Source organism: Charadrius vociferus, unplaced genomic scaffold, assembly GCF_000708025.1.
Source record: "Charadrius vociferus isolate BGI_N301 unplaced genomic scaffold, ASM70802v2 scaffold411, whole genome shotgun sequence".
NCBI classification, from domain to species: Eukaryota; Metazoa; Chordata; class Aves; order Charadriiformes; family Charadriidae; genus Charadrius; species Charadrius vociferus.
Genome location: NW_009646935.1, coordinates 478,321 through 486,979, shown reverse-complemented (window position 1 = coordinate 486,979; position 8,659 = coordinate 478,321). Strand labels below are relative to the sequence as shown.

Genomic DNA, 8,659 nt, shown 5'->3' with positions numbered 1-8,659 from the left:
CACAGTAAGAGGAAGAAAAGCAGACCATGAGAAGAAAAGGACATGGAAGAAGCTCTCCATTGCAGACATTGTGATAAAACTGTATACACTTGAAACCTCAGATTTTTTTTCCTAGCGTTACCGGCTAGAAAGGTTGATGCTAACAAGGTTAGAGGTGGGCACTAGGACTCACTCTCCACAGTGCTCCCACCCAAGCTGAATTAGCAGCAGTGATGTGAAACAGGGAGGGAGGGGAGAGGGAAACCTAAGAAAGGCAAGGTTAAGAGCGTACATGAGCGTTGCAAGGCCACTCGGGGAAATTTATCTTCCACTCCTTTATTCCCTTTACTGCCACCTTCCCCACCTCTTCAGCTACTCCAGGGGCAGCAAAAGCCCTGCAAGAAAACCACCTCCAAATGACAGGCACCTGCTCAGCTGCCAAGAGACACTCCCTGTCCCTCTCCTCTGGCTCTCCCGGAGCCGCTTCTTACCGAAGGAGGGTGGCAGATGGCAACCATTTAACCGATCACTCCAGCTAGCACGTTGAACACCCAGCGAGTGACTGCAGTTCCCACGGGGACATCCCCAGCCCCGCAAGCAGAGCTGGACGGCAACCTCCAGCCATGCAAACGCAGAAATAACGTGCTTCAAGCACACCTCCGAAAAACGCGCAACAGTTTATGCTCTGTCCCATGTGCTTTGCCCTGCCAATAAGTACACAGTACCACAGCACGCTACTGTTAATTAGCGTTAACACTTGCAACTGAAAGCAACCTGAAAGCATCACACATCCAAACCCTAAGGAACTCAAGCATCTATCTCCTGTAAGCACTTTCAAAAGAAAAACCAACCAAACACGTACTCCTCAAATGCAAAACTCTGCAGTGGAGGTGCACATTCTTTTGCATGGTAATTATAGGCAGAGGACTATGATTCTAGGGTTAGATGATTAAAAGGCGCACCAGAAAAGAGCTGAGAGAGACGACCTTCATTCCACCAGTCTTGTGATTTTTGGCATCGCTCAAAAGCACACATAAAAGCCAGGAGAGGACCTCCCTACTAATAAAGACCAGACAAGATAATATTTCTGCAGTCTTCTTTCAAATTCACTGAAGAGCTAAGTTTGGGAAAGGTTATGGCGCCTGGAAGGTCCTCCGCCTAGGCACAGCACATCTGGGGTAAAAACAGGTTTGCATGTCCCCGTACGACTTTATTTTGAGGGAAGACCTCGAGCACCGCTGTGTTCTGCCACAGAAGCAAACGCTTTCATGAATGAGCATTTCAAGAAGACAAAGATGCTTTAACCCAGGTCAACTGTTTAACAACACTGGAAGTCCACTTGAGCATATCCTCTGGCAAGCAGGGAAGCATAGTTTTTTTGCAGCAGCCCTTCTTGAAGAAGTGTCAGCTTTAACAAATTCCAGATCCAGAGGACAAAGCCATAGCAGATACCTCCATCCCACCAAAAGCAACCTTCTCCAAAACCAGCAGCCTCACGGGTAACAGTGCACAGATGTTGCTTTAGTACTATGGCCTCCATGCCTGGACTCACCGACCTGGCACGAAAGAATTCAGCCTTTTCATTAAAAGATGCCACAGCCTGTTTTGAGTCAAGTCAGTGTGCGAGCAGAGCTGCTGCTGCTTGACCCTTCTTTACTCTCCAGTGGTGTCAAATCAAAGGTGCCATTTGGCACCCACACAACGTCAGCGCCCCAGGTTAGGACAACCTTCTCCACAACTAAATGTACCTATTTATTTCTGTAGAACCAACCGAGCAACTAGGTCACCTCTGATAGTAGTGGGAAGACCTGGAACCTGCTAACAGCGCAGTGATTTCCCTCCAGACTTAAAAAATAAAGAAAATTTAAAAAAAAAAAAAAATATTGAAAATCTTACCATGCATTGCCTAAGTCTGAGGAGTAGCATATGATTTCAATCCAGGAAAGTAGATTTTTAGCCCTATCACACTTAATGAGAGTGGCTCTGCAACAAGCTCAGGTTCTGCAGCCTTAGCCACAGAGGTGGACTGCTTGTGTACTCTACACACAGCTTTTGCACTAACATATACATGCTCTGAGAGAGTATTTTGAAAGATTAGTATGTGCCTTTGCATGCAAGCAACTACACCGACAGCACACTCTTCTATTGATTTTTGATATTCCTTTGCATTTATGGGAAGCGTATGGACACTAGGCACTGTCCTGACTTAAATACATCCATGTAGCTATCGTGCTGTTAAAACAGCCCAAGAAATACACAAATAAATGACTGTCACCGCTCACCTAGACCAGTTTAGGAGACGCTTCCAAACCCACAACGCACGCTGCACAGGACCAGCTACAAGTTTTTGTGCGCTAGAGGGAAGAGCAACAACAACAACAAAAAAATGTCAGCACAACTAGCGAAAACCCATTGATAAAAAGCACCACATCCACTTGACCGGGAGCACTAAAAGCATGACACCAGACCATTTTTCCCCCCATTAATTTAACCTTCCCCCCCTCCTTTCTCCCTTAATCTCCTTTGTCTGGGGCTGCCCTGCTCCATCCCCTGCCCACCTCACAGGGGCGGCTTGGCAGGCTGGAGGTCAGCATGAAATCCTCCCCGCCCCTGGCCCCCTAAAAGGCCTATATTTGATTACAACACTATATGATGTCACGTATCCAAGACAACTAAAGGCATTACGGTCTCCCGGGGACAAAACTGCCTCTCGGCCATAGATTTCGGCAAACCGGGACCCGTTGTCTGCAGAGGAGAAGAGCGGGCAGCTGCATCCCCCCCACCACCAATAAAGCACCCAGAGATGCTCCCAGGGGCAGCACCCATGGCTTTTGGGGCCCTTCCCGCTCCTCCGGGCTTGCAAAGGCAGAGGAAATGAAAAATAACCCATTAAAAAGGTGGCTATTGGGTTCTTGAAGCCAGCCTGGAAGAAAAAAAAACCCAAACAAACCAAGAAACAACCAAGGACCAGACAAGTCTTTTTTAACAACAAAACAAAAAGGGTTAAGAAAACCAATGAAAAGGTCCAATATTAGCAGAAGTTAAGAAATGCTGCAAAATTTTAAAAGGGGAAGGGAATAAACCCTTATTGTAGGCAGGGAGTGACAGAAAGAGATTTCATCTGAGATCTCATTTGTACAGAAAAAGTTTTCATTTTTTTTTATTAAGTACACATATACACACACACAAGCGGGTTTTGTGATTGAAACAAATATCTGACACGAAAATGATATGTAACTCCAACATGCCCAGACCCCATCCAGACCCTGTGCATGGCCCTGAGCCTTTTGGGCCATTTATTCCAGCGCTACCTGCAGGGACTTAGCAATCGTGAGGCCTTTCCAAAGGCTGCGGTCACTGTTGGACAAGATTCCCTGGGCCTCAGTTTTAAAACATGCACGCGAAAACAGTCTAACAGAGAAATTGAGAAGTGAAAAAAAAAAAACAAACAACAACCACCCAGCAGTTTTTCTATTAAGAAAAACCCTCTGTGTCACAGAAAGGGAGGGGAAAAAAAAAAGGTGCTTTTACGAAAAATGCTTTACTGCCAATAGTAGCTTTTCAATAGACGCCTTTGGGTCATGTTCCTTAAATTCAGTACATTGCTTGCTAAGTGGACTAAAATGCAAAAAAAAAATGTAAGCCATTGATATGTTCACAAGCGAGCCATTTGAGCAAATGCCTTCCAAAATAATTCTGATGCTAATCCCCTTTCCAGGGTAACCATTCCACGTGTTTCTCTGCCATCCTCTTGAAATAGAAGTGAATATAGCTACATTTCAGCTGGTGTCAGTGACAATTTACCAACACTAGAAAACATAATTCTATCTTTTCCATCCAGCTTTTCTGCCTTCTTCATCCTTAAAGTACCAGAACTCCCGATTTGCAGCTGAAAACCAAACACTTTGCACCAAGTGACCCTTCTGCAAGATTTAATTTAAAAGTACCATTGGAGCTGTACCACAGAGCCACCACAACATTACCAGTACAACTTCATCACCATGAAGCTGTCCCCAGTTGCGGTTTCCCAGCTCCTGCTCCTGGAGTGCAGGTCTCCCTCCAGAGCCCCGGGGATGGCAAAACGATGCTCTTCACCATGCTGACCTCTCCGGCCAACTCACTCTTAATTTTACACCACAACTGTTGAACTTGGCTTTCTGTTTCAAAAAGAATTATCTTTTCTTGTGTATGGTGACCCCACACTGGAACAACTGGACCAAGCAGGTTTCTTGGATAGAAAAATGGCCCAGTTTAATCATACAGGGTCTGTATATTGAGGTACACCTTCAGATGGAAGGCTACAAGTTTCTCTGAACACAGAAGAAAGGTGCCCATGCTAGAGAAACTAGACCATCAAAGTACAAGGTGCCATCTGACACTTCTCACATGGCATGGTCAAAAGCCCAGAAGCATACTGGCTCATACTTTTGACTACTCAACATCCCTAAACCAAACCAAACCGGCTGATTAACTGGTCTGGTGATGGTCCTCACAGACCAGAGGATGAGGGATGAGTGATGGCTGCTGCTGCTTGGCAGCAAGCTTCCCAGCTCCTGCTCACCCAGCTCTACTTTGTGCGAGTTTTCCCAGTCACCGAGTTCCCTCCGCATCCGCTAATTAGCTTTTAGGCGATCATATACTTGCCCCAAATCCAAGCACAATGCCATCCAGTGAGAGTGTTAAAAAAGGAAGCCAGCAAGGGACCACACATGAACTGGGAAACTAAAAGTAGATACAAACCACAAGACAGGAATAAACTGAAAAGAATTTGAGAGAAGAAACAAAGCCTGAGCTTTACCATCCAGGTAAGCTGCTCCCAGAGATGGGCTTTGGAAATACATCCAGACACACATCACGAAGTCCACAATAAAAACGCAATGGCAATTGGTATGATGCATGCTGGTGGGACAGGCAGATGCATAAGCAAAATAACAGGAGGATGGAGTCATCATCCTGGGTACCACCCACCCAGAACTTAGTATCTGGAAAATGCGGTCACATCAATAAAGTCCAAGGTACCCAATGATGCCATTCAAGGACCCATGGAGGCATGCGGGTCTGCAGCTGTAATGCAGAGACCAGTTTCGCCACCGGCTGTCAACCTGATCCCAGCCCAGCGCCGTGCTTCGAACCCGTCGTGCCAGCGAGCTCAGAGAAACGAAGTTACCCACCTTAGACCACAACCGCCATCCCGCGAGGCAGACAAGGTACACAGGTACTACTGACCCAAGTAAACTGTATCAGGATTTTCCGCCGGCAGGAACTGGGTGAAAACACTTAAAACTTATAATCTAACCCTTACAGAGGGTACAGAAGGGCAAGTGGGGGGGGGCAATTGCTGCAGCAGCAGCAGCCACCAATTTAACAGAGTCCTTAACACACCCTAACCTTTGAGGAAAAAATAGGGAGCTCTAAGTCTAGTTGGAACGTAGCAGAAAAAAAAAATTCAACACACTCGAGGAAAAGAAAAAAGTGTCAAAATCCACATTGCTGACTTTTAGCATAAATCTTCTTATTTGCACAAATTCCAAGCCTCTCTTAAAATGGTCCTGGTACACCAGCAGCTGTTTGGTAGCAGGGATGTTCCTACCCCAGACACAGCAGCTAGCGAGGCTTCCCGGGTACCGACCGCGCAGCACTGAGAATCTCTCCACAGCACTCTCCAAAAGCGAGCGTGACCCAACCCTCGTGCTTCCGCAGCCGTAACGTTTTACAGGCAAGGCGGCAAGGTACCGGCTCATAAAGCCGCTGGCCGGCATCAGACAGCGCTTCTCCCACTTGCTGACTTTAATTGTATTTTGCAAATACGCTGGAGCATCGCTCTGCGCTCTTCCCCAGCACAGTGAGGACGGGATGGAAAGTCCACCATCACACAGTGTGCACTAAGTCAGAAGGAACGTGTAATATGACAGGGAACGAATAAACATGTATCACACATAAAGGCCCAGCCAGAAAAAAAAAAGGGAAGCAGCATATCAGGGTTTTCTTGTTTCACTTGTGGGTGCCTTCTCTGGGAGCCAAGGAAGCTGCTGGATCTGGGAAGAGAGGCACCACACGCACCCAAAGTGACCCTCTGGGTTGCTGCACTGGGATGAGGACGGGGTTTGCAACCTGCAAGCGCACGCTTGTCGAGAGGCAAAGCTGCGCGCTGACGTGAGTCACCCCGCGCCGCTGACAGTGGCGTCTCGGCGCAGGAAGTTGCCCAACACCATCGCGCTTGCCGAGCGGTGAGGGCACAGGCGGTAGGATGAGGCACTTGCCGCCTCCATCTACTTCCCTCAAAAGAGTTATAACCAACGCGGTGACATCCTATATACGAGCTTATACACAATACGGCTCATTAACGGGAGGGGCAGGAAAAGCAACAGCCATAAAAAGAAAACTCAAGGAGCCGAATGGAATAAAATGGGCAGAATTTACACCTGAGCTAAAAGGTAGTGAGTACGCACCACACCTTCCGCACAGCTACAACCTTCACGTGCAAAACGGCCGCTTTTCATTTGATTCACAGCCGGGCCAGGAACGTTGTATTTTGTACAGCTCGTTTTGCACCGCGGCGGTGCGGTAAGAATACCCCGTTGAAGGGAATGGCGTAAGAGATACACAGCAGCGGCGGCTGTGGGCACACCATCGCCTCTCCCAACACCCCTGCTTTCTGTCACCCTGCCGGCGGTACTCCCACTGCCCGGCTCGTCCTGATAAGGTGACGCAAACCTGCATTTGGAAAAAGTCTTCTGAGTGCCTGGGGTGTTTCCTCCCGTAAACACAGTTTCCTTTGAACCCCAATGAGTAGCCAAGGAGCGACAACAGGGGAGGAAGGAGGAATCGCAATCCCAGTGAAACCAGCATCAAAACTTCAGTTGTTCTTATGGGAACCAACATTTCTGAACGCAAACTGCATCACTTTCTCACCAGTTTAAACTACAGCATCTTCAGGCACCAAACTATCTCGCTCAACCAAGAGAGTTTGCCTTTGCTCAGCATGTCAGGTTTGCAAGCCAACTATGTTGAGCAGGCAGAGCCTGCGCTTAATAAAGATGGTAAAAATGAGCCTGACATGCCCCTAAGCCTCTGTCTTCTTTCCCAGGCCCTACACTCGCTCACCAGGCAGTCCTTTTTCTTGTTTGACAGGACCATTACACATCCCTGTATCTGCTCCGTTACTTACTGGACTGGCACGTCCTGACACTGAGATAGTTGCTGGCAATGCTGGCGCCTTCCATCCCAAGCTCCCCAGAGGACACGGGAAGGCTCCTCAAGCAGAAAACCTGTGCTGGTTGGAGCTGTTGAGGCAGCACGCTCCTCGCTTGGTGTCCCTTTTGGATAAAGAAAGATGTCTTACACTTCTGGGCTAAGCAATCTCTGCGGAGCTCCTCCAGCACAGCCTCAGTGGCAGCACCCAGAGGGGTCACAACTTCATCCTCCGGCCAAGACTCTGACAAGGAAGACATCAACCAGGTTTTATTCCAGCGAGGTCCCTGAGACCACTGAGGGCCACACGCCTGAAGCGATACGGGGTCGGTGCTTCCAGCTCCCTTCAGCCCCCTGCTCTCCAGGGCAGCGCCACGGCTACAGCCACCACAGCATCTCTCCCACTCTCCGCAACCCTAAACACCGTGTACAGTGACACCCCTCAGCTTAGGGGGCGTCTGGGGAAAAAGGAAAAAAAAAATAAAAATACTAAGAGTACAGAAAAGTGCCATTCATATTTTAGGCAACTCAAACCTACAAAGTGGGAATGACGATCTCCTCCCTATTTCTGCAAAACTCGAGTCATGCAGCTGGACACAAGCAGGGCCCTGGCAGAAGCCAAACCGCTGCTCAGAAACAACATAGCCCAGCACTCAGCTACGTTCATTAGCTCAAGGTCGGTGCCACGTTAATTGATACTACATAGCTTTCAGTTGAGAGCTGATGTGTCCAGCTATCTTCTGCGGAGCTTGGAAAATGTGAGTTGGCACCTGCCAAGAATAAAAAATACATTAAAAAAAAAAAGACAACTGCAAATGAGTTCAAGTTTTCTGACATAAGATAACGCCAGTTTAATTTATCTTGCGTAGACGTAGCATCACAATGGACTGCTAGGACGTAAAAAAAGACCCCAAACCAAGAAACCCAAGAGAAGTTCAGCGATTCACACATCAATATGGTACAACCCACCCACTACCAAGGTCCACCTAAATGCAAGTCCGCCAATAACAAGATTTGGAGAGAGAGAGTGTGTGTGTGTATATAGAAAGAGAGTATAGTACACATAAAATTATCTTGATTTCACAGGTTAGCCACAAACCTATTGAAGTTACCTTCACAGCATTCAAGTCCAACACTAATTGCGCATTTTTAACTTTATATTTTGCACATAACGCCCATCCCTGGGCAGGCACCCAGGCAGGGAGGTGAGTTTCTTGGGCCCACGCTCGAGGTTACTCCTTATTTTCTCTTTTGGAGATTGGGGTTTTTTTGTTTGGGTTTTTTTTTTGTTTGTTTTTTTTTTTTACTCTTTGTCCTCTTTACTCTTTGTTTGGGCCTCATCAGAATCCAAACCTTTACAAACAAAAGCCAGTTTTCCCTGCCCAGTATCAAATGGGAGACCGGGAGCACCTGCGGGTCCGGGCCGGAGGCGGCCAGTGGGACTCTGCTCCTCCGCCGCCCAACTCCACCAACCCCCCACCCCAAAATA

General features: G+C 47.7%; 1 protein-coding gene across 1 annotated transcript in view; it reads right to left on the bottom strand.

Moving 5' to 3' along the window:
- FOXN2 (forkhead box N2) overlaps positions 1-5,742 on the bottom strand; it is a 27,804-nt gene extending 22,062 nt beyond the window's left edge. Inside the window, exon 1 of the mRNA XM_009894816.1 lies at positions 5,713-5,742. The gene's annotated coding sequence lies outside the window, so the exon portion shown is untranslated. The remainder of the gene's footprint in view (positions 1-5,712) is intronic.
- Positions 5,743-8,659: the final 2,917 nt, after the last annotated feature.